This window comes from Echinops telfairi, unplaced genomic scaffold, assembly GCF_000313985.2.
Source record: "Echinops telfairi isolate 266 unplaced genomic scaffold, ASM31398v2 ScPeMD7_23;HRSCAF=83, whole genome shotgun sequence".
NCBI lineage: Eukaryota > Metazoa > Chordata > Mammalia > Afrosoricida > Tenrecidae > Echinops > Echinops telfairi.
The window spans coordinates 45,812,241-45,838,208 of NW_022103920.1; the positions used below are offsets into that span (position 1 = coordinate 45,812,241).

Here is a 25,968-nt window from a genome sequence, read left to right on the forward strand (position 1 = left end):
CCCCGCCCTGCGCTCCCACCATCATGTAACTTCAGAAGGCGCCAGCTCCTTATCCTCCTGATTGTTGGAGAGGAATTCACTCTTTATATTTTCCATCAGCCACCTTGAACCAGAAAATAAGTATTTGGACGTGATCTCAGGAAGGACCAATCACTGGACATCATGCTGTGCAAAGTGTAGAGGTTCAGCAAAATGAAAAAAGAGGGGTAGACCTCAGAGCAATAGACTGACACAGTGGCTGCAATAATGGGTCAAGTGTAGCAATGACTGAGGATGGAGAAGAACTGGGTCATGTTTCCTTCTCTTAAGGACGTTGAGTTGAAAATGACTATAGCGCCAAACAACAACAAAAAATGATTGATAGTAAGCGCTTATCAAAGAAGGCAGTACACACGTGTTAACACCTTCTGTCGAACGTTCTTACGAAGAAAGCAGATGCAGGTGAGAAAACCCTCACTGGCATCAAGTCAGTTCCAACCCGTGGGAGGAGGAAGAGAAGTCCCCCTTAGGGTGTCCGAGGCTGTAAAATACGGGAACGCAAAGCGCATCTGCTCCCAAGGATTGGCTCGTGGTTGCTGCCTAACAGATACCCCACCATTTCACCAGGTTCCTTTTTCAGAGACATTTAGTGCACATAAGGGCTACGGGAAGATAAAGAATCTTTACATTTCATCTCTATATTCAAAATGTATGAAGTGACCATGTGGTTTACAGACGAGAATAATAATATTAAAACATGTGAGATGTTATTGAGAGAAACCAGTTAGTTTACTAAACAGTGTACTAATACTACTAAAAAAACTCATGGATTGCTTTTAATTTTGCTGATTACAAACAGAAAATGACCCCAGTGTTGTTGACTCCCAATAGTTGAAGACATGGTTTCAGAAAGATTGACTGCGGAATGCTGGAATTCCTATGTAAAAAAAATGAGGGAAAAAAAGAGGGAAGGACAAAAGTGATCAAACTAATTGCCAGCCAGGGAATATAAAGATCAATTATAAAATAAAATTGTAAAAGTTAAAAATAAAACTTTTGCACAACTGATTGCACAAAGAAGTGGTGAGAAAAATTACTGACAGTCTTAAGGAGGTTTATGGTGTTTGTATAAAGTTTTTTTTTTTTTTTTAAAGAAAACTAAGACCGAAAAAGGTTTTGGTAACATATGGCACTATTTTTATGACAGACTAATTTGTGATGATGCCAAGAAACTCAGTTTGGTGCTCAAAATGAATGGCTGAGGTTAAATAGAAGAATAGATCATTGATAAAATATGAAAGAGTTAAAACTTGGAGTATTGGACCAGTCATCTGCAAATATGTGATGTAATTGAGAACTATAACAAAAGCTGAGTTAGATAGAATGATGTGAACCAGATGTTAAAACATTGAATGAGGAAAAAAAGAGTGTCTAAGAGGTTGTATAGGACATTGGTAAAGCTGGTAACAAAGCCTTTTTACATAGAATTGTCTTTCCCAAATGAAGGAAAAGTCATGGTTTGGGAGCAACCCTAGGGAAGAAGGAACAGCATAATTTCATGGAGTTATGATTAGCCTCCCTTAAAAAAAACTGTAAAAGAAATAGAACATTCAGGAAGGTATAGAGAATGTTCTGAGAGGAAGTTTAGCATGTTGGGATCTTGACTTATCCCAGGTAGTATGGGAAAACATACAGCCAGTCCAGATCAAGTCCATAAGTCTGATACTAGTTCATAAATCCCTCCTCAGACTCATGCAGCCACAAGCATGGGTGCAAGTCTTGTGGATCCAATGTTGGATGCATCTCCAGGGATCTGGCATGTCTCCAAGTAGTTTGCCAGAAGAAAGGTGAGGCAGAAGAGAGGACATTCCCAGAATCATCATGAGAAGGCCACACCCACAAAGAGCCATTATCAGGCTGACTGACATGCTAGACCCTACCCCTATATTTACTTATCAAGTTGACATGAAATTGTAAATTATGTAACTACCACACTTTTCAAATAAACTACCTGTTCCCAAGTCTTTATATCAGACCTGCTATCAGGGAACACATTAGGCTGCTAACTACAAGGTCAGCAGCTCAGAACCACAAGTTCCCTTGCAGGGAAAGGCTTTTTTTTTTTTTTTTTTTTTAATATGGAACGCTTCACGAATTTGTGTGTCATCCTTGCACAGGGGCCATGCTAGTCTTCTCTGTATCGTTCCAATTTTAGCACATGTGTTGCCAAAGCAAACACAAGACAAAGCTTTCTACTCCCATAAAGTTATAGTCTTGGAAACCCACAGGAGCAGTTCTACCCAGTACTGAAGGGTCACTATGAGTCAGGATCAATTCAATGACAGTGAAGTTTTGTTGTTGTTGTTTTCAAATATCAAGGGAATCCAGATTAGAGAATGAGAAATGGTAGATGACTCTATAGACAGTCAAGCATTAATCCCCTATAGGTCTTTAAACCATGATCACCTGGAGGGTACAGCTTTGATAGACTTATGAAAAGAAATGGTAGAATCCACAAGATAATAGATGGTTCTCCTAGCTAGTGCTTGACAAAGAAGTTGACTGGTTAGATGAGCAAGCTTAGTCTAATTGACCCCTTAGAGCAGCAGATCGCAACCTGTGGGTCACGACCCCTTTGGGTGTCGAACGACCCTTTCATAAGGATCGCCCAATTCATAACAGTTATGAAGTAGCAACGAAAATAATGTTATGGTTGGGGGGCCACCACAACATGAGGAACTGTATTAAAGGGTTGCGGGATTAGGGAGGCTGAGAACCACTGCCTTAGAGAAACGAAGGCTAGACCCTGGATTCATAGATCTATTCGAGAGGAATGGGCCTTGTTTCCAGCATGAACTGCTTCTCTGGCCTCTCCTGTACAACTGAAGAGTCAAGTGTCCGAGATATAAAAAAAACGTAATAAACTAATCCTTGTTCTTATTCTGATAATTATGCAAGCCATTATTTTTTCAAGAAAACATAATTACATACTAAAGGAAGACTTTAGGTCTTATTGTCAGTATTTTGGCCTTACTCATTTTAGATCAAATGAATTCCTAGTGAGCTAGGAAACATTGATCAATTTCCTTCTCTCTTTGTGATCTGGTTATATCACAAAACACATATAAATTAATTTTCAGACAATAACATGAGATTTCTTGTTGTACAATATGATCTCGAGAATTGGCCCTGGGTCTCTTGGTTATTATTGTTATTTTTAATTCTCCTACCAAGTTAGAAACATAAACAAGTATATAGGAGAGTTAAGTAAATTTAAAACAATTAATCTTTCTTTTAAAAGATTCTATAATAGTGATATAAATCCAAAACCAAACTCACTGCTATCAAGTTGATTCTGACTCATATGACCCTGTAGGACAGAGTGGCACTGCCCCATTAGGTTACTGCAGCTGTGAATATTGATAGGAGGAGAGAGCCTCATCCCCCTCCGCTGGAGCACTTGCTAGGTTCAAACTGCTGATCATCTGGTTAGCAGGCCACGTTTGGGCACAGTAATCTATCTACTACACCACCAGGGGTTCTAACAATGATAGGTATTTTTGTTCAAAATCTTAAAATGACAGATGAAAATTCTTAAAAATCAAAGAAAGAAATATAAGAAGTGCAACTAGAAAGGTATAAACACCATAACTAAAATATGGAAAAAATGAACATTTTAAAAATATGGAAACAAATTTTGAAATAAACATGAAAAATATTTTTTTAATTAGAAAATCTTACTGAACATTAATGGAAAACTCTGTATTGATGAAATACACAACTAGTTGATAAATAACAGTAGATGATTTTCATCCTAAGAATGCAAATGTCTTAACTATATCCAATATTAGTATTTCTTCTCCCTTCTGAACAAACTCTGTTTCTAAAAACGATGTGCCCAGTTTCTTCTCTGGCTCAGCTGGCTACATGACCTACTTCTAGACAAGGAGAAACATAAGTATGCTAGGAGGATTTCTGTGAAAGATCTGCTCTACAGATAATTGACTGACCTCCCTCCATTCTCCTTACCCTCCTTGTCAAATACAGAAAAGTGAGGACTGAAGATGTGGCTGTCATCTTGTGGATATAGGAAACAATCATGAAAACTAAAGCCAATGTACAAAAAAATGGTGCAATTGAGAAATACAAAGGAGCTAAGTTCTTAGTGATATTTTGGATGCCCATAACAAAGTTAGCAACATGATAACACTTATCAGCAGCAGAAGAGTTCCTTTGTTTTAGGGATATGTATTTATATATGTGTGTGATTTTATATTGTATATAAATATGTATACACTTATATATTATATATAGCAACTAGCTATGACATAATCACAATTGAACCATAGATGATAATCTTGTAATTGTATCAACAAAGATAATTTTTAAATGACCATTTAAATATATGTTTAAAGGATAATGATAACATTTAACATTCAGCAGGACTTAAAAGAAAACTCTGTTAGTGCAATTTTAAAAATCTGATCTTTAACATGAGGAACAATAGTTAATTTATATACATACTGAATGACACCTCCACGCATTCTATTACGAAGCCTAAATACTAGGGTGCAATTATGCTCACATCACCCATATCTCTCCCACTGGTTCCTTGAACCAATTTGATACTTTCCAGGTATACCACCACTCCTGCCTGTACGGATGCATTCCTTGCATAAGACAAGTGAAAGAGCCTTTCAAGTGTCTCTCCATCCTAACACTGGCTTTCCTTGTCTATCCAAAGGGATATTTTCACAACCTAATTTTGTCACTCCACATGACACATTATCTTACAATGTCGCATGCTCTTTCGACACAGCATGTATCTACACAGCAATCCCTCAGCCTAAAACATTCTTTTCTCCCTTACTCTCCATTTCAGCCGTCATCTAATTAACTACTCTAATGCTCAGCTTTCTGACCAAAGGCCATTTCTGCTGAGAAATGTGCCCTGATGTCCTAATTAACATCACATTCTCCTGTCATATGTTGTCAGAGAACTTTGCCCAGTTTTATAAAAATTATCATTATATAATTCAATATTTATGTCAATATTCTGTCTTACAAGGTTGCAAAATCTACGTAGACAGAATTGTTTGTGTGTCATTGTTCTCCACGGTTTAACTTGGTTCCGACCAAAAATGTAGTCAACAATTAGCTGGGAGATATCTAAAGTAAAGGGAATAAAAATATTTTAATTTTTACTTCAGCAACTGGCTAAGTAAATATATAAAGTGTGCCTTTTACTGACTAAATTTAAATTTATATTTGTGGATCCTTTTTCTTCTTCTTGCCTCTTTCTCTTAGTACTATTCTAAGATATATATATGATAAATGGGTTATATACAAAATTTTATAGTACATTCATATAGTATCTGAAGTACTTTATATATCCATATATATGTACTTTTGAAAAATATGTAAGACATGATCCAGCAATCATCAGAAATACATGAATGGTATAAAATACTTTGAAATCAATTCTAATTTGGAAACTGATAAATCCATTAAAATAATTAAAATGTAACTTTTTTCAAATTATATTAATTTTCAAATAGTATTTCTTAGAATTAAGAATTATAGGTTAATATCTTGTAAGCCTATTTACCGAGAGTAAATTATATTAATACAGAGTTTCCTGACCCAAGTGTTGATATGCTCAAAATGAAATAGTTCACTAAACTATTTTCATTTATTGTGTGCATGTAGGTGCATGAATGATAAAATGTATTATTTAAAATTTTGTAATATTTCATAAATGTATTTAATGTCATTACTTATTTTCTTCCTTGCATATGTGTCAATATAGTACATATTAAAGAAAATACATAATCCATAAAAATCTAAGATGAATAAATGAGCACATGATCTAGAGTTAAATTTTTTTTTAATCATCATCATTATATTTAATTGGAGCACTCACTAATGATGTGATGCTGTTGTTGTTAGGTGGCCTCGAGTGGATTCTGAGTCATAGTAACCTTACATTCACCAGAGCAAAGCACTGCCCAGTCTTGCCATCCTCACAGTGGTGCTGTGGCTGAGCCCATGAAGTCAGCCACTATGTCACTCTACCTTGTTGACGGTCTTCCTCTTTTCCATTGCTTTCCTACTTTACCAAGTGTGATGTCCTTTTCCAGGGAATGGTCTCTCTTGACAACATGTCCAAAGAACGGGAGAGGAAGTCTCCCCATCCTTGCCTCTAAGGATCATTCTGGCTCTACTTCTTCCAAGAAAGATTTGTTTGTTCTTTCGGTTGTCCATGGTACTTGAAGTGCATCAATTTTTCTTTAGTCTCCTTATTCAATGTCATGCATTCAATGCAATTAAAAATAGCATGTTTTGGATAAGGTGCACTTTAATCCTCAGAGTAACCTCCTTACTTTTTTAAAACACTTTAAAGAGGTGCAGCAGATTTACCCAATGCAATTCATCTTTTGATCACTTGATTGCTGCTTCCATGAGCAGTGATTGAGCATACAAGCAAGACAAAAATCCACGACAACTTCAATCTTTTCTCTGTTTACCATTATGTTAACTGCTCGTCAAATTGTAATGGTATTGTTTTTCTTTATAGTGAACTGTAATGAATACTGAGGACTACAATCCTGTCTTCATCACCAAGTGCTTTAAGTCCTCCTTACTTTCTGCTAGCAAATTTGAGTCATTAGCATATTGCAGGCTGTTACTAAGCCTTCCTCCAATCCTGATACCACAATCGTCTTCATTTAAGCCAGCTTCTCTGAGGAGTTATTTAGCATACATAGTGAACAAACATCATGAGAGGATACAACTTGGACACACACCTTTTCTGATTCTGTTCCCACAATTGCCTCTTGGTCCTTGTACAAGCTCTGCAAGAGACAAAGTAAGGTTCTGGATGCTCCTTCTTCTCAAGGTCATCCATAGTTTGCTGTAGTCCACACAATTTGATGCCTTAGTATACTCAATAGAGCACAAGTAAACATATTTCTTGTATTCTTTGCTCTCAACCTGGATCCATCTGACATCAGCAATGATCCACCTTTTTCCATATCCTCTGAATCGGGCCTCCACCTCGGACAGCTCCCAGTCAATGTCCTGCTACAACCATTATTGAATGAACTCTAGCAAAATAGTACTTGCAGTTGTCATCTTTTGGAGGAAAAACTGGGAGGTATTGAATCAAAAATAAAACATAATAAGTATAGCTATCACAAGCCCTCTTCCCCTGTGGGGAAAACAGGAATGGAAAATCTGTTTCACACTGTTCTCAACAGAGAGCGTTTTCAGTCAGACGGTTCTTCAGCTCCATGCAGGCTACAATCATTCTGTTTCCATCTGCTCCTAAATGAATCTAATTCAAATAAGACACTTTTTGTGTGTGTACATGCTCATTTGAACTTCATTACAGCATGAATGGGCCTGCCTATTGTAATGAGAAATAGCCAACAATTATTTAAAGCAATGTAAAATTCACCAATGACCATCACAATAAAACCATAATTATAAATACCTGTACTCTGTGGGGGAAATTGTGCGAAACCCGATGTTCTCTTAAAGTGAGGTTTGTTGGTGAAACCACACAGAAGCATGAAGGCGGATGGGCTGAGTCCTGTGAAATTCAGGATGCGTGTGATAGTCAAAGGAAAGAGTCATGCGGCCAAAATGAATTATGCAAAAATTGCAACTGCTCAGAGGCTGGGGCCTGGCCAGGAACAAAGTAAGAGAGGATAGGGGCAAGTGGATCGGGGGGCACCTTGTAGGCACCTCACACTTCTCTGCTTCTCCTTTCTTAGTGCAGCATAAGAGCTTCAAGCAGAACTTGGCCCTGGGAGGAGACTGCAGAGAAGCTATGAGAGAGACTGGAGACATTAGGAGACGAGAGTGATCACGGCTTGGGCCAAGGTGGCCAAGACCGAAGTTGTGGACGCGTGATTCCATATTGAAGATAGGGACCGCAGGATTTGCTGACATCTGGAATGTGACCCATGAGAGGAAGAAAGGAGTCAAGAATTCTCTCAGTGACCTTTCCTCCCCATTGTATTATTAGACAGTGGAAAAAATGCACACACTCAGTAGGATTATTTGTATAATGAACATAACTTTCTGGTATCAAATTCTGATATTATAAGTGGGAAAGAGTCTTGTTGTTGTTTTGAAATTCATAAATTAGAACTTAAATCTGCCCCTAACAATGGAACCAAATCTTAAATTTTAAATAATGATGGATAAACCACTTAAAGGCATTAAATAAACTATATGTTTTTTTTCTCACCATCTTTACTCAAAGGAAGTTTCATAAATAACAGATGTCATTAGATCATTTAACAGATTTATATTTGTTGCAATCCAATTGCTAGCTATTGAACTATATGCTATTTTAATCAACTCAACAAGAATTTTCAAAAAGCAATGTGGAGTTTAGAAACAAGTTAGGTTATGCTACAGAATTATTCAACCTAAAATCCTAGTGACGTTTGCAGCCTGACAGTCCTCTGTTGTGTGCTGTTTTGTATGTTATAGGATGGTTGGTAGCCTCCACCGGCTCTGCCTACTGGAGAAAATCGCCTCCTTCTCCACATTCTCGTAACTCTCTGGAAATCAGAAATATCTGAAGACACTGCTAAATGCCCCCAGGAACAAAAATCACTGATTGAGAATCGCTTTTAGAGTTATAGTAAGTACACGCTATACAGCTGTTTGATCACTAGAATTGTTTCTGGTTTAAATTATGACAGATTGATATTTTTGGCTAATTAGAAAAACAAAGCAATAGTCAACATGATACCCAGCATATTTTCTTTTCTTTTTTCTTGGGGGGCTCAGGGGAAGTACACATAGCCAGATATAGACACATTTTAATGATACCTACATCCAGAATCCATTGACATGGATTATATTTTTTAAGTGTGCTACCATCATCGCTACCCTTTTCCACATTCTTTTACCACCAGTATCTCCAACACACTGGCCCCCCATCTTTCTACCTACCCTTTCCTTCTGTAGTTGTCAATTTAATCTCAAATCTGTAATTATTTAAAAGAGGGCAATGTCTTAAGTAGATGTACTTTGCAAATTGAAATAAGATATTTCGAGGTTCGAAGATGACTTTGTGGGATACTCTGGTTTAATGTTTAAAATTTAAAGATTATCTCATGATAATAGCTTAGGGATATCATCAAACCTCAATGATTCCAAAAAGTGAATTTCCTCGATGATATAATATTATATTCTATATTTTCCCCACTTTTAATCAGAATTATTTTGTAGACTTTTGATTAAATCTTAATTCAGCAATGATAGATGGGCACCATTCTGTTCTTCGATGTACCGGACATCTTACTGTTTTAAGACCAGGGTCTCATTTGTTTCATTGGCCTTAAAATAAGGAGATACTTTGCTTTTCTCATTTTATAGCTGAAGTAAAAGTGAAGATATTTAGTGACGTCTATAACGTCAAAACTTGAAGCTGGAAGAAATGGGATGACTCCTCTGGGCCTTACCTTTATTTCCTTAACTTAGTAGAAATCCCCCACCCTAGACTCATCGGGCTATTTGCACGTGGGGTCTGGGCTGCTAACTGATATTTCAGTGGTTCAAACTCCACAATCACTTCATGGGAGAAAGAGGAAGCTGGCTACTCCCATGAAGATTTACAGTCTTGGAAATTCTATGTAGGGTTGCTATGCATGAGAATTGATTCACTAGTAATTGGTTTGATATTAGGTTTATATGGGCTTAGTAAAAAGATTATTGTTACATTACTAGTCAATATTGTTTAGCAAAGAGAAAACTGCTTGGTTTAATAAAGAGTTTCCATTTATAACTTTAAAAGTTTTTTGAATCCCTGTATGTGAAAGTTAAAATAATTTGGAAAATGTACTCTTGTCCAATAATATAAAAACGCAGTTAATATTGTTGAATGTGTACATTTAACCCAAAATTGTATGATAGTTATTCTGTAAACAATTGTGTTTGTTTGGTTAACTCTTCAGAGAAAGCATATGGAATGCATCATTTAAAATATGTTTTTACAGCTGTGTAGAGGAGTAGGAGAAAAAGTGGAATGTGTCAAAACTATGACCAAGGAGTTAGGAAAAACATTTTATGAGAAAGCAAGCTAATTAAGTCAAGCACATGGTCAATCTCCCTCTGTAAAGAGTTCACTGCCTCTGCCCTCTAGATGTTAAAAGTGCTACTCAAGTGAAAGGAAAGAGAAAAGAATTATTAGAAGTATTGAAATTAATAATGCATGCTATGTCATGCAATAAAACCTTTCCAATTGACTACCATAGTGTTTCAGTATTTAAAATTTTTAGAAACATTTTAAGGTTTATTAGTCTTGATTTTGACTTAACAAAATACCATGTCAAGTACATACCAGAGATGAGGGCCATTCCTTTCATTCGCTGTGAGTGGTTCAGTGTGATTTGTTACATTGTGCTGGTGTCACCGTGAGTTCAGAGCCTCCTCAACAACAGCGAGCAGCAACAGCAGCTGTCACTGCAAAGATGGAGATAAAATATCCTCAGAAAGTGAACGAATCTCAGACACAGGGATCAGAGGGTCCCTGGAAAAACCTCTCAAAGGATTCATTCTCATAACAAGTTTGAAGGGCAGAAAGCAAAAGGGAGGGGATGCTGATATGATGGAAAAACACTAGGAGCTTGTACGAAGGGGACTGCTGGCCTCAATGAAGCAAAGGCTCCAGCCAAATGAACTCACACTCTTGTACACCATGGCACCCACCTCTTTGGGTGCTAAATAAAGGAGATAAACTTTTCCCTGAGTTCTCCTTTTCAGAAAGAACTCATTCTGGTTGAGTCATCCTGCCTGGCAGCGTGAGCTCCGGTACAGTGAGCAGGCCAACATCCCAGAATAAATCCTGCTCTCTGACTCCAGAAGCCCTTGCAATAGAACCCAGCTGGGAGAACAACCGCTCACTCACCTTCTTAACATAGCCCAGTCTACTCCAGGCAGCCCCCACTTTTCCCCTCCATTTCAATGAAAACTTATACCAGGCCTTTAGCATAAGAAAATGAATACATGGTGTAAGCTCTTTCATTTCAGAGAGGAGGGTTAGCATTGCACATGCCCTCCTTGTCTCCATTCACACCGCTATTGTGCTGTTTTCTTCTACGTACACCTAGGCCCTGTGGCAAACTCCTGACCTCCCCTCATTACTCTTCAGTCCAAGGCAAGAGCCCTGGTTTATGTTGGCTAGGGAACAGCAAAGAGGCGCCGGTGGTATAATGTGTTATTCATTGGGCTTCTGACCACAGTTCAAAACCACCAGCCACCACTCCACTCCACAGGGGGGTGGGGGGAATGAGACTCTCCACAGCTGTCGATTTGCAGTCTCCGTATGCACAGGTGCATTCTCTTCTGCCCCGTGGGGTCACCATGGATCCAAATAGATTTGTTGGCAATGAGTTCATCTTGTTTTGGTTTTAGTTTGATAGAAAACAGCCCCTGGTGACAGTTGCTGGGGATCATCCCGAGACCCTTAAGGCTCTTGTCCTGGATTTGGAAAGGCCCAAGGAGGAGACTTCCAGGACCAGGGGAGAGATTAGCAGCTGCTGAGACACTCCAGATCTGGGACTCCTCTGACCACCACCTGGAGAACCCTCACCCCTGCCTGGCCGTTCAGAAGAGCAAAGGTCTGCTGCTTCTCATTCTGTTTTTCCTCTGAATTCAGGGGTTGATCTGACATTGAGCTGGCTCAAACGATACTAGTTCAATTCCTAGTGAAACAGCCCTTACCTGGCCCAGCCCTTCCAGAGTCTCACAAACAGAGCATCTCTGCATCTTGAGACTCAGACTCTCAGCTCAAATATGCCCACTCTAGGGAATAGAGGATGTGTGGAAATACTACAATTGCTTTTAGAATGGTTAATTTGGATAAACCAGCTAAATTTTTAGGGGACAGCAACCCATGTATTCTTTCTCATCGGTCTTTTCCTCTTTATCGTTGATGAATCCAAGTTTCACATTGTTTTTTTGTTCCGATATGAGCTTCTTCGGCTCCCTATTACTTTTGTGAAATCTTTTCTCACCTGCAAAGACCTGACATACAGCGATTTTTGTCAAATTTCAAGTGTGAACTGCTGCCCAGGTGATTCTCATGGTTGCTTTTGGGAGTCCAGCCAGGTTAGCACTTGGTACCGGACTCCAGTTAGAAGGTTCCAGTGTCTTCTGCTGCCTAGTGAGCCAGCTCTGTCACCGCTGCCGGCATATCCAAGCAGGGCAATCTCATTGCCAGCAGAACCTTTACTTGGTACTTTCATCATCTATGTGCTACTTCAATGTATTTTCACAAAGCCAAACCAAGGCCTTCTATGTCTCCCGGGGCCTCCAAAGGATTGTCCCCTCCTCGGTGGTGAAGGAGTTCCTGGGAGAGAGATCTGCCTTCCCTGCTTTCTCTTTACTTCTACCGGAGGGTCTTGCTGACTTTTGCTGCCATTTCGGTGTGTAGGTCTTTTTGGGTGTTGAACAAGCTGTTTCAGTCTGGGTTGTGTGTGTGTGTTAGTGTCTTGAAAAGCCTGAAGCAGCTATTAGAAGAAATTTCAAAAGCATAGCCAGTTGTTTCAGAATACAAATAAAAATGACTTTTGAGAAAGACTGAAATGAGTTTCACAGAAATATAAAGCACCATGTGAAATTTCAAGGGAAAAGGATATTTTGTTTTGAAATGGAATACCTGGTTATGTCATACTATGAAAGACCATAAAGGCTAAATTGAAGATATGTAGTAAGTTGTGAAAAGGTCAGAAAAGGGTTTAATAAGATGCTGAATTTAAGCCACACACACACACACACACAAAATAGATAATGCGTACATGCAGTTGAATGAAAGAAGTTAATATCTTCTTTTAAAATAATGGTATGAAGAAGATCAGGAACAGAAAAACCTTCATTTAAAATACTTGTTTGATGCAATCATGGTTTTGATTTATTTTCAACTGAAGGTTTCATAAGAAAGATCTTAAGAAGCTTAATGTCAAATAGCATATAGAACAAAGGAATGAATTTTTCAATGTGAGCATAATAGAATCTTCCTTGTTACAAAGTTGAAGATGAACACAACAAAGTCCTGCCCCATTGATAGTCCCTTGATATTAGCTTCAGAAATTATAGTTTCCAAGACAACAATTAAAAATCGTTTAAGTTTGTGCAATCAAAGAAAAAGAGGCAACCAGAACTTGACCACGGCCCTTTGAGTCCTCCTGAGCCCCACTATGGGAGAAGTGGCCCAGCCTCGGGTTGGGCCCCATTAGCTCCGAGGAGTGAGAGCTAAAGTCACCTGCCGGTAAGAACCCTGTAGTAAAACTGTTAACTAGAGACCTGTGTACAAGTCTTAGACCTGAACATCTGGAGACAAAAGTTAGAAACGTTCTTGGAAGACCTCATCCCTGCACTTTAGGATCTTATTTAAGGCACTGTTTGTTCTGCATCCACTACCAGAGCAGGGGCATGACTGCTTCTCCTTTATTAAGAGCTGTCTTTGGGAGACATCCTGTGGGTTTTGAAACCTTTTTTTTTTTTAAGGAAATAATTTACAGACAGAATAGTCAGAAATCATAATCGGCGTTCCGCAACTAGATCTTGAAGCACAGGAAACAAGACGTATGGGGGGGAACAGAAAACCAAATTCCAAAAATTCCCCTTTGCAGTGTCTTTTACAGACATATCATAAACACAGTCAAAAAGGGGAAACACATTGTCTGGCCCGGATACAAACTTGGGAAGCAGGAGACGTAAATAACCTAAAAACGAGGCACTAAGTTTTGCTGCTTTGCGATTAGATTTATTTTGCCAAAGACAAGGAAAATGGGGAGAAATTTCAAGTCCTGGATAAGACCCAGACTTGAAAGTCAAGTGCAAATGTAAAGATCCTAAAGAGAAGTCATTCAAAGTTTTGTCTTAAAACTTAAAACTAGAAGAAAGACCATCCTTCGGACTGGAGTCCTTGCGGGTGGTGGCTGTGCCTTGGGAGGGTAACTAACCATAAAGGTCGGCAGTTTGAAAACACCAGCAGCTCGGCGGGTGAAACGGAGAGTTTCTACTCTTGGGATGATAGACAGTCTTGGGCACCCACGGGGGCAGTTCCACTGATGTACATGGTCACTGTGAGTTGGAATCAACTTGATGGTAGAGACTGAATCTTTGGTCCGGGTAAGAGGTCCACTGCAACCCCAGGTATAGAGCAAGGCGCTAGTGGCTTTGCACTCTATCCCTCAATTTGCATGAGACATTTGGAGAAAATCATATAAACGAAGAATAGGACCTGGCATCATACATTCATGTCTGGTAGAAAAGATCTTTAAAACTTTTAACAGCGGGTATCTGGCAGAATTGCCTCAAGGTAAACATGTTAGATCCCAGATAACTCTATCTGGACTTAGACCACCATAAGACCACCAGGCTTTCTCGTTGACAGCAAGTCACTAGTGAGCCCCTGTGAGTCTCTGTGACTGTAACTGTTTATGGGAGTAGAAAACCCAGACATTCTCCTGCACAATGGCTGGTGGTTTTGAACTGGAGACCAGGAGGATCACAGCCCATTGCATAACCACTAACCCACCAGGGCTTCTAGCTGGTGAGTATAAACCCTGACCCATGAAGGTACTATAAAGAGAGATGCCACTGGAAGGTGGAATGTCCCAAATGTCCTAGAGCAAAGTACTTAAATTCAGGATCCTCCTGGACCATCCATTCCTGCCACAGGATGTGTGGTGTCCCCTGAGAAGTTTAAGGAGGGGACAAGGTACTGTGAGGTTCTGAGACTCACTCAGCTCCCAGACAGAAGACCACCCTCATCTCTACAGCAGAATCTTGGGTAACACTTGGCAGGGAGTCACTATGAGTCAGCATTGACTTAACTCAATGGCAATGAATGTTCTCTATCTAGGCAGATATAGATGTAGATAAATATGGATATGGATGGAGATGGAAATGAAGATAGATTTATATCTACAGATTGATCTACTTCCACAGATATAGAGATAGATAAAGATGGATATGGATATGGATGGAGATGGAAATGGAGATAGATTTATATCTACAGATTGATCTACTTCTATAGATATAGGTAGCTTTAGACCTTTCCATCTCTATATTTATAAAGCGATTCTAAATTTTCTTATTAAATTTCACAAGCCCATGCCCCTGTGTGGAGGGAAAGAGAATGCTGACAGTCTGCAATTACCCCATAAAGTAGACATTATTCATCTTGAAACTCTTAAAAACAGTGCAGAAGCCTAAAGACACAGCAGGAATCCTCTGTAACACACACCAAAGGAAGACGTCTCTGAAAGGAAGCAACGGAAGCCGTAGAACTCACCATGCCGAAAAGACAGCTGTGAGGGGGACAGACCCAGGAAAGGCAGTGGTGCTCGTCTCATATGGGATAGAGAATCTTGGACCTAAATACATCCAGAAGTTTAAAAAAAGTGAGGGGGTGTTTAATACTATAAGGAAGAATGGGTGAATGGCAAAAATGGAATATTTGGTGTGCATGACTCTTCCAGCCATAATCTCTGTTACTCCCAACAAATGACTTTTTTCCTGATGGGTCTGGGTAGATGGAGGTGGGAGAAGATACTGATAGGATTCAGTTGTGGGTGCTTATTAACAGGATTTATTGGGATTGTCATCCTATTGCATATATAATACGTCCTCTCAGAAGCAGGATGGTGAATATCTTACTTCCAGAAATAGCCATGAGTGGAGTACATCCTCTGGATCTCCGTGATCCTGAAGATAGCTGTGACATCCCACAAACAACAGAGGAGCAACAGCACAACCCGAGCCGGAGCACGAATCAGAGTAGCAGACTTGCCAGTCTGCAGAGCAAGTAAAGCTGAGGGCTTTAGGGCAGGAGGCTAGCTTGTGGACTAGGATGCTTCTGGGCACTTAATTAGTGGATCTGGACGTGCTGACCCACAGAGCTGAAGCTGAGTGCCTTCAGGTCGAGTCTTCCAGAAGTGGAATGCCTCCTGGCATGTAATCCATGGATGTGGATTCAGTTACCCGTGGAGCTAGAACTGAGTGACTCTACGTTGAGGCTTACAATGCACTTTTAGCATCCCCGAAATAACTTTGTAACATGAACCGACTGAACAACTCTATCCTGAGCATTTCCACTTGACTTTTTAACCTATCAAACTTCCATAATGAGTCCTATAACCATTGGTAATTGTCTGTGAGTTCCCTGTGGCCACTGTCATGCATTATCAAACCCAGTCACTACAACAGTAGAAGATGTTGGGAGAAAGGATGTTTGTGAACACATGCTTTGAAAAATTGCTAAAGTTTTTTATGAAAATACCCATTGGAGGTATGGCCTTTTATGTTATTTTATTTATTTATTTTTAACATTTTATTGGGAGCCCTTACAGATATTATTACCATTCACGGTTCCATTACATCAAGAATAATCGTACAATTGCTGCCATCATCATTTTCAATACATTTTCTTTTCTTCTTGAACTCTTTGATATGAGCTCCCCTTAATCACCTCCCTCTTGCGCCCTCCCACCCCCCCTGAATCCTCAATATATTATATGTTATTATTATATCTTTTTTTGCCATAACTTCCACCATCCCATATATCAAATCACCTATCAGTTCCCTCTCCCCTCCCCAACCTCTTTCTGTATCCTCAGGTCGTCATTACTCCCCTTACTGTTTCTGAAGGGTTTATCGATCTTGACTTTTATGCATCGATAGATCTTGATTGTACCAATGTACATAGGCAGGCCTGGCAAGATTAGTGAGGTAAAACTAAGGTCATAATAGTGGGAGGAGGAAATTTTAAAGAACTAGAGGACAGTTATGTGTTTCATCAGTGCTCTACTGCACTCTCAATATATCGTCCCTTCTGTAATGCCCTTCTGTGAGGGAGTGTCACATTATATTACAGGCTTTGGGTCTCCACCTTGCCTACCTTCCTTCCTATCAGTCTGAGTACTTATTTTTGAACTTCTGATACCTATTCCAATCGACACCTCATGATCCCACAGGCTGGTGTGCTTCTTCCATGTGGGCTTTGTTGCTTCCCTACTAGATGGTCTCTTGTTTAACTTCAAGCTTTTAAAACCCCAGATGCTATATCTTCCAATAGCTGGGCACCACCAGCTTTCTTCACCACATTTTCTTATGCACCCATTTTGTCTTCAGCAATCATGTCAGGAAGGTGAGTATCATACAATGCCACATGATTAGATCTAACTGTTCTTGTACTGAGGTAGTATTTAAGTAGAGGCCCAAAGTCTGTCTTCTTTCTTATTGTATTGACTTATATATACATACTGAGATAAACACACCTATCTTTATATACTTACATATATACATATCTATATTTATACCTATACAAATAATTTTTTCTCCCTAGTTATATCCTCTATTTCTGTATTCTTTGTTCACCCACTGTTTGTCTCTCAGCGATTCCTCTCGGGTTCATCTCACTTGATCAAAAATCACCAGGGTCATTATACCCTCTTCACAGTCAGTTGTAGGTCCCTTGCTATTCCCCTTTCCCTGAAGCATTGGCTCACCACTCACCTACCCCCATCTCCTCCCCTCGCATGCCCCCCAGAACCATGGATTCCACTGTTGTATCTCCTTGAGAGTCCTTTCCCTGTATATCATATTGATAGACATCAAAAAGGGAAAATAATAATAAATAAATTAAATTAAAACATATGAAAAGTTCCTGGTCTACCTGCTGACCTTTGTGAACATCCCACAATCTGTTCAGATCAGGTATCAAGTGCTGCCCCAGACTCAGGGGTCTACTTTCAGGCTTCCTCTGAGACCTTGTGACTTTGTTTTCATTTCTGATCTCTTGTACTCCCCTCTTGGTTTGCCCCCATGTGGGGAGCTCAGACCAGCCGTACTCCCCACACTGTATCTTCAGTACTGACCTCTATAGTCTCCAGGGGGGGCCAGTTCTGCAGCCCTCTCTGTGAACTAGCTGCTCTGAGCAGGATTGTTGCCCTCAGGGCTAGTTGTATCAGAATGAGGTCTGTTTTCTCTCTCTTTCCCTCTTAGTTTGTTCCCACGTGAGAGGGACAGGCAGGCTGCTTTTCCCAAACTGTATCCTCAGTACTGCCTTCTGTGTCACTGTTATTTAGAGAGAGGGACACCATGACTCAAACTGGGGCGGGACTTGCAGTCCTCTCTGTTAATTGGCTGCTCTGGGCCAGTATGTCACGCTCCACGATTGGGGCACCAGAATGGGTGGATTCATGCCCTGCTCCCCAGAGCCATTTTTCTTCCCTCCTCTCTCCAGGCCTTAAAGGCATAAGGGAGGAAAAAAAGATGTCTTTCAGTCTCAGTGCCATCTGCTTTTTTTTTTTTTTTTAATAATACTCTTTTTCTTTTCTTTCTATTTGGGATGCCATATGCATCCTTGGGTTTGGTGTGACCCGTGCTAGAGTACCTGGTCCTTAGCCCAGAAAGGATGTGATGGGATCTTTTATCTCTATATCACTGCACTATTCGATTAACCTCAATGGCTCATGATGTACTCATCCTTTTGTGTTCAGCTAACTTTGCTCAGTTTCTTTTCCTCCGACTCTTTCCTCGAGATGATATGTTTCATTTCTTCTTCACTGCTTTTTGGGGATGCATAATACTCTATTGTGTATCTATATATCATAGTTTTTTAATCCACTCATCTATTGATAGACATTTAAGTTGTTTCCAATTTTTCCCAATTATGCCGCTATGAACATTGGAGCACAGATGTCTGGTTGTGGTCTCTCTACCTCTTCTGGATATATACCCAGTGTGGGGATTGTGGGTGGTAGGTAATTGAATTTCCATTTGTTTTGGGTGTTACCAAATATCTTTCCACAGTGGCTGTACTTTTCTCCAGGACCGTAAGCAGTGGATGAGTATTCCCATCTCACCACACCCCCTCCAACATTTGTTGTTTTCTGATTTTTTAATTGGCCTATCTTTGAAGGTATTAGGGGTATCTCATAGTTGTTTTAATTTGCATTTCTTAAATAGCAATTTTCTCATATGTTTGTTGGCCATTCAGTGTTCCTCATTTGTGAATCATCTGTTTGGGTCTTTTGCCCACCTTCTCAATGGGCAATTTTTTTCTTTTTTCTTTTTTTTCTTATTATAGGCTTACAGGGTATTTATAGATTTTAGTAATAAATCCTTTATATATTACTGCTAAATATCTTTTCCCCACCTGTGGGCTCTCTTATTACTCTCTTGATGAAGTCCTTCATTGAACACAAGTGTATTATCCTTAGTATATCCCACTGGTCTGTTTCAGCTTCCTCTGTGTGTGGCATTCCCTATTTCTGGTGGCCTATGTAGCCCCTGTGCCAAGGTTCTTAGGTTTCTCCCAGTTTTCTCTTTGATGGTCATAGTAGTTTGTGGATTTTCCTTGAGATCTGTGATCTACTTTGAATTTGTTCTTGTGTATGGAGTGAGGTAAAGCTCTTGCCATATTTGTACACTACAGATGGATATAGCACCATTTGTTAAAGAGGGCATCTATATCCATTCACTTGATGCTTTTTGGTCCCTTATCAAAGATCAGTTGCCTGTGTGCTATTGAGTTTATTTCTGGGTTTACTGTTCCTTTCCATTGGTCCGAGTATCTGTCATTATACCAATACCAAGCTCTTTTGACAACTTTGGCTATGTAGTAGGTTTTAAAGTCAGGTAATACAAGTCCTCCAACTTTATTGTTCTTCTTGAGGAATTGTTTGCTAATTCTGGCCTTCTTCCATTTCCATATGAACTTGGCTATCAGTTTTTTTTTTCCATTTCTTTAAAGAAAGATGGTGGTATTAGTATCGGATCACATTGAACTTATGTAGTGCCTTGGGTAGTATTGACATCTTTACCATATTGAGTCTTCTGATCCATGAGCATCGGGTATTCTTCCATTTGTGAAGGTCACTTTTGTTTTCTTGAACTAATGTTCTGTAGTTTTCCTTGTAAAGATCTTTTGTTTTTTTGGTTAGGTATATCCTTAGATATCTCCGTCTATGCTTGGCTATTGTGAAAAGTACTACTTTCCTTATCTCCATTTCTGTGATCTTATCTGATATAAACAGTAATCCAATTGACTTCTGTTTGTTGATCTTGTATAATCTGGAGTCAATTTGGGACTTGAGAGGATTAAGAGTGAAGGAGTGGGGTCTAGTCTATTAATTGGGTCATGGTCAATGAGGCCTCTGTGTGGGCATGGCCTTCTCCTGAGAATTCTGGGAACTCCTGGATTTCCTCCTTGGAAGCAGGAGTCTCTCTCTCTCTCTCTCTCTCTCTCTCTCTCTCTCTCTCTCTCTCTCTCTCTCTCTCTCTCTCTCTCTCTCTCTCTCTATCTCTCCCCCTCTCTCTCTCCTCACTCCCTGCAAGATATCCCTGTGAAGAAGACACATGGAGAGAGGCTGATGGAGCCAGACCACTGGAGCCAGAGAACCCACATGGATATCCTTGCCAGCACTGAGAAGCTTACAACAACACTGGTTCCACAAGACTTCCTGTTCACTGGCTTGTGATCTTCTTGCATTTGGCAACATTTCATGCATTCGGGAGTCTGAAGAGGACTTTATAGATTGGTATTGGACATATGGGCTAATATCGGACTTGTGGACTTGAAATGGACCGGGCTGGGGTGTTTGAACAATCTTTAATAGCCCTTCTATATATGAAGGTTTTGTGTATACATATATGAATATCTATGAAGATGTTTCTCTAGTCTTCCCAGACTAACACACTGCCACTCCACCAAATTCCTCTATTGCTTCTGGCACTCCCAGTGGGGAGATTTTGGGGTTTTCAATATATAGAACCATGTCATCTACAAATAAGGATAATTTCATTTCTTATTTCCCCAGGCAAAACATTTGATGTCCTTCCATTGAAATAGTATTACCTACGACCTCCAGAACAAAGTTGGGGAAAAAAAGTGGGGACAAGGGGCATCCTTTTTCAGTGGTATTATTTTCAACTTCTATCCATTGACTAAAACATTGGCTGTTGGGTTTTCATATATAGCTTCAATTATATTGAGGTACTTTACTTCCAATCCTATCTTCTTGAGTGTTTTAATGAGGAATGGGTGTTGAATGTTGCCAGATGCTTTTTCTGCATCTATTGATATTATCATGTGATTCTTCTCCATTTTCTTGCCAATGTGATGGATGATGTTAATAGACTTTTGGATGTTTAACCTTCCCTGAATCCCATTTGGTCATGGTGAATTATTCATTTCATATACTTTTTTATCCTATTGACCAGAATTTTGTTAAGGATTTTTGAATCAGTGTTCATTAGAGATATTGGTCTGTTGTTCTCTATTCTTGTTGGATCTTTGCCTATCTTCAGTATCAGTGGTATCTAGCTTCATAGAATGAGTTTGGGAATTTTCTGTCCTTTTCACCTGCTCTGGAAGAGCTCGTGTGGAATTAGTGTTAGCTTTTCCCTGAATGCTTGGTAGAATTCTCCTGTAAAGGTGTCGGGTCTGGGAGCTTTTTTAGTTGCTAGTTCCTTGATAGCCTTATCTATCTCTTCTTTTGATATGAGTCTGCTCAGGTTCTTGATATCTTTGTGGAATAATCTGGATGGGGTTTGTTTTCCCAAGTAATTATCCATGTCTTCCAAGTTATTGTATTGATTACAGACCTTTGTAGCACTATGTATTTAATCTTTTCATTTCACTGGGGCTGTTGTAAGTTTCCATTTCATCCCTCATCCTGACTATGGATGTCTGCTCCATCCTTTGTTTGGCTAGGTTTGCCAACATTCTTTCAATCCTTTCAAAGAACCAGCTTTTTACTTCGTTGATTTTTTGTGGTTTGTTGTTGTTGTTTTGTTTTCCCACTCATTTATCTCCACCCAGATTTTTATTATTTCTTTTCTTTTACTATTAGATGGATTATTCTATTGACTCTGTAACAATTGTTGGACGTGTGAAACAGCGTATCGACCATAAGTCTCTCTTCTTTTTTTCATGTGTCTTTATTACTACCAAACATCCTCTGATAACTGCTTTTGCTGTGTCTCATAGATTTGGGTACGTTGTACTCTCATTCTCATTTCTAAAACTTCCCAATTTCATATCTAATTTTGGACAGTACCCATTCATTTTGAAAAATGGAAGTTATTCATCCTCCAAGTGTTTGCTCTTGCTTTTTTGATCTTCCTTTTATCGATTTCCAGCTTTATGGCATAGAGATTAGAGAAAAAAGACTGAGTGACCTCTATATGTAGGAATTTACTCTGGGTCAACTTGTGAAGCAGCATGTGGTCTATTTTCAAATACACACCATGTTCCATTGAAAAGAATGTGAACTTTTTTGCATTTGGGTGAAGAGCTCTAAATATGTCAAGTTGTCTAAGTATAGAGTGTAGTTTTGTATTCTCCTTATTAAGCTTCTTTCTCATTGATCTATATTTCTCAGAGAGCCATGTATTAAAGTTACCTATTATGATTGTTGAACCCGTGATCTCTTTTTTCATCTCTTGAATAATTTGGTTGACAAATTTCACGGGTCTCTCAAGTGCATATATATTTATTGTGTTCAGAGGCTCTTGACCTACTGATCCCTCGGTATTATGTCGTGCCCATCCTTATTTCTTGTTATGACTTGCACCTTGAGGTCAATTTTGTTAGAGAATAGGATTCCAATTCCTGCTTCTTTTAGATTGCCGTTTGTTTGATATACTTTCTGCCAATCTCTGATTCTCAACCTGCCTTTGTCTGTGAGTTAAAGATGTGTTGCTTGCAGCCAAAAGGTTGATGGGTTATATTTCTAATCCAGTCTGCTTGCCTATGCCTTTTAATGGGTGACTTCAGATCATTGACACTGAGAGCTATTATATTCATCTGTGGATTCTTTGTTGTCCTCTCGTACCTTCGTGTTAGGTATTTGCCTACATCCCTTCTTATCAATATGTTGTGCATATGTTTGTGAGAATTCATTCTTACTTTCTTTTCACCATTGGGGCACTATTATCTTGGGGGTTATTTTAGATGTGTTGAAAATTCTGGCTGGAGTTCTGCTATGTAGTGGTCTCGTGTTTTTGCTTAGTAATTGTTGGTCTTTTGTCCAAAGTGAGTTGGCAAGAATTTTTTTGTAGTGCTGGGTATCTTTTAACATCTTCTCTGAATGTTTCCTTGTCCTGAAAAACTCTTGCTTCTCTGTCTATTTTGACGGATAGTTTGGTGGCTTAGAGGATTCTTGGGTTGAATTTATTCTCTTTAGGCTTTAAGAAGATGCTACTCCACTCTCTTTTCTTCTTCATGGTACTTGCTGATATATCTGAGCATATTCTTATCTGAGTATCCTTGTAGGTGACCGCCTCTTTTTCTCTAGCTGCTCTTATGATTTTATTTTTTTTCCTTAAAGTTGGATAATTTGATTCATATTTGCCTTGATGAATTCTTCCTGGGGTTCAGTCTCATTAGTATCCTCTCTGTGCTTGCTGAATGATTTTCTGATTCTCATTCATTATGTTGGTGAACTTTTCTTCCAGGAATTCCCTCACTAGTTTTGCTGTTGATTTCTTTGTTGTGTCCTGTTCTGGCATCCAAATTATTCGAATGGTGTTCCTCTTTATAGCATCCCTCATTGTTCTCAAATTTTCTTCAGCTTCTTCGATTGTCTTATTTGACTGCCTTTCCCAGAGTTTTGTTGTACTATGCATGGCGATTTTCTAGATCACTGATACAGTCTGCTTCTTCTAGTTTGTTGGTAAGGTCTTATAACTTGTTCTTTTATTCAATTGCCTTGTCCCTTAACCCTTGTATTTCCCTTTGGTTTCTCTATTATTTCATCCTTTTTCTGAATTGTTGCCCTCATATCCTGTATGACTCCAAGCAGCGTACTGAAGATTTGCGGATCAATATCTTCTTGGCGGATCAATAGCTGCTTATTCTATGAATGTTGCCAGGTTGAGGACTTTCCCCGACATTGCATCTTGTTTCTTTTGTTTTCTTGTACAGGATAGTGATGCATGCTGCTCTCTGTGGGTCGTTTTGGAGGAGCTCAGTGTCATTTTCTGGGTGTCAGAGAGCCCTGAATTTTCTGTCTGCAAAGCTTGTGTTAGTGGATCCAGGGGATACCTGTCACTGACAGCATTGGGGGAATCTGGCTATTGCTTTATTTCACTATGGTTTACTTAGACAGCCAGTTTTGCCTCTTTGGAGGGCAGGGCAGGTAGCCCTCTCAGGGAACATGGGTGGGGCTGTTGCAGGTAGCAAGGATAGAGCAGTGCAGGGTAATTGCTCAGGTAGCCGCAACAGTGTGGGGACCAGTGGTGGTGAGGAACTGCTGTAGGTGGGTTGTGGTTGGCAGAAGTAGGAAGGTCACCGAGCCGGGCTTGTGTGGGTCAGTGAAGTAGCCTTGGGTATGGACTGGGGCAGGCCACGGGGGGTGGGGGGGGGATGTGTACATGTGGGTCAGGTCTGGACTGGCAGGGGAACTGTGGGTCCAGGCTGGCTGGCATAGGGATCATGGTTCTAGGGGAAGTCAGAAGGGGTTCCATGGGGCATGTGCTGGCCAGTGAGGAGGTGGTGGAGCCAGGCCCGCAGGGGATCCACAAGGCTGGAACTGGCTGGCAGGTGGGTCATGGGTTCGATTTGGCTGACAGGGTCACCACAGGGTCAAAACTGACCAGCAGGGGGTTCCAGATCTGGGTTGATTTGGCCAGAATCCACAGGGCCAAGGTGGACCAGCGAGTCACATGGCTGGAACAGTCTGGCAGCTAGAGCTGTGGGCCAACATCAGGTGAGGTCCAGTCACAGTGGGAAGAGCTGCAAATGGATGGTGGGCTAGGTCCAGACATGAAGGTAAGCACCATGAGTGGGCGGCAGGCAGGTTCAGAAAATCTTTTGGTGGGTGGGAGCAGTTTTTAACTGTGGCTGTAAGCGATGCAAGGGAGCTATGGACAGGCTCTGGTCGCTTATCAAGAACCGTGAGCAGATGATGAGCAGGGGTCTAGGCGTGGGAAAAGCCATGGGCAGATGGCGACTGGCTCCTACCACAACTGGAAAACCCACAGCGGGTGGCGGGTGCGTTCCAATCGCCATGGACAAGTCCCTAATCAAGTGGTAAGGAGGGATCCAACCGTGGGAGAAGCCGTGGGCAGACTGCGAGTGGGCCTCTGCTGCGGCTAAAGTATACATGGGAAGGCAGTGGGCAGGCTCTGATTGTGGCTGCAAAAACCACAGTTGGACATTAGGGACGGGGGTCCACCACAGGAAAAGCCATGGGTGGACAAAGGGCAGGGTCTAGCCACAGAGGGAACCACAGCCGAACGTGTGAGGCTGCCTAGATTCTCTAGGTCCCAGGCTGCAAACAGTGGTTGCTACGCAGGAATACCAGAGTGGGGGGCAGGACAACTGGTAGGTCAGCAAAGAGCTCAGGGGTACAGCACAGCTAAAGTGATATGTCTCAGCTTCCCCACTCCGCATTCTGGTTCCCCAGTTTGACAGTCACCCATGGAGATTACCTGAGGGCCATCTCCCCAGAAGTCATGGGGATGAACTTTTGAAGTTATGCTACAGGTGTATCAAGGGAAGGAAATTGCAGAGAATAGTAAAACAGATTATGAGTATTTTTTAAGCCTGTTTGAAGACAAACTCACAAAGTACCTAATACTACTTCTTTCATTAAACCTGTCTGACACTGTGATACCTAGACTTTACTGTCTAGGATTTATGCACATGGTAATTTGCATCTTGGTGTCCGTAGATAACATTTTCTAGCTGGCTAGAGGTCTTTCCCACTGGCATAGAAACGGCAGTAGAAGTGGGAGAGGCTATACTTAATCATCCCAAGATAAGGGTTAACCTAATTTTTTACAATCAGACAGTGATCTATCGTTTGTAATGTAAATAATACAAACCTTTTCCACCAATTTAGAAATAGGATATAAATTATATATGGCCTGGTACCCCTTGCTATCAGGAATGGTGGAAAGGATAAATCAAACTCTAAAAAGGCCATTAGCTAAATTATGTTAAGA

At 40.2% G+C, this 25,968-nt stretch overlaps 1 non-coding gene and 1 pseudogene across 1 annotated transcript; both read right to left on the reverse strand.

Annotated features, from left to right (window-relative positions):
• The window catches only part of LOC101640888, a 102,038-nt pseudogene that overhangs the window by 13,581 nt on the left and 62,489 nt on the right, over positions 1-25,968 (reverse strand).
• LOC115869332 lies at positions 2,112-2,218 on the reverse strand. The gene has a single exon (XR_004046140.1). It is a non-coding gene; the product is annotated as a U6 spliceosomal RNA (small nuclear RNA).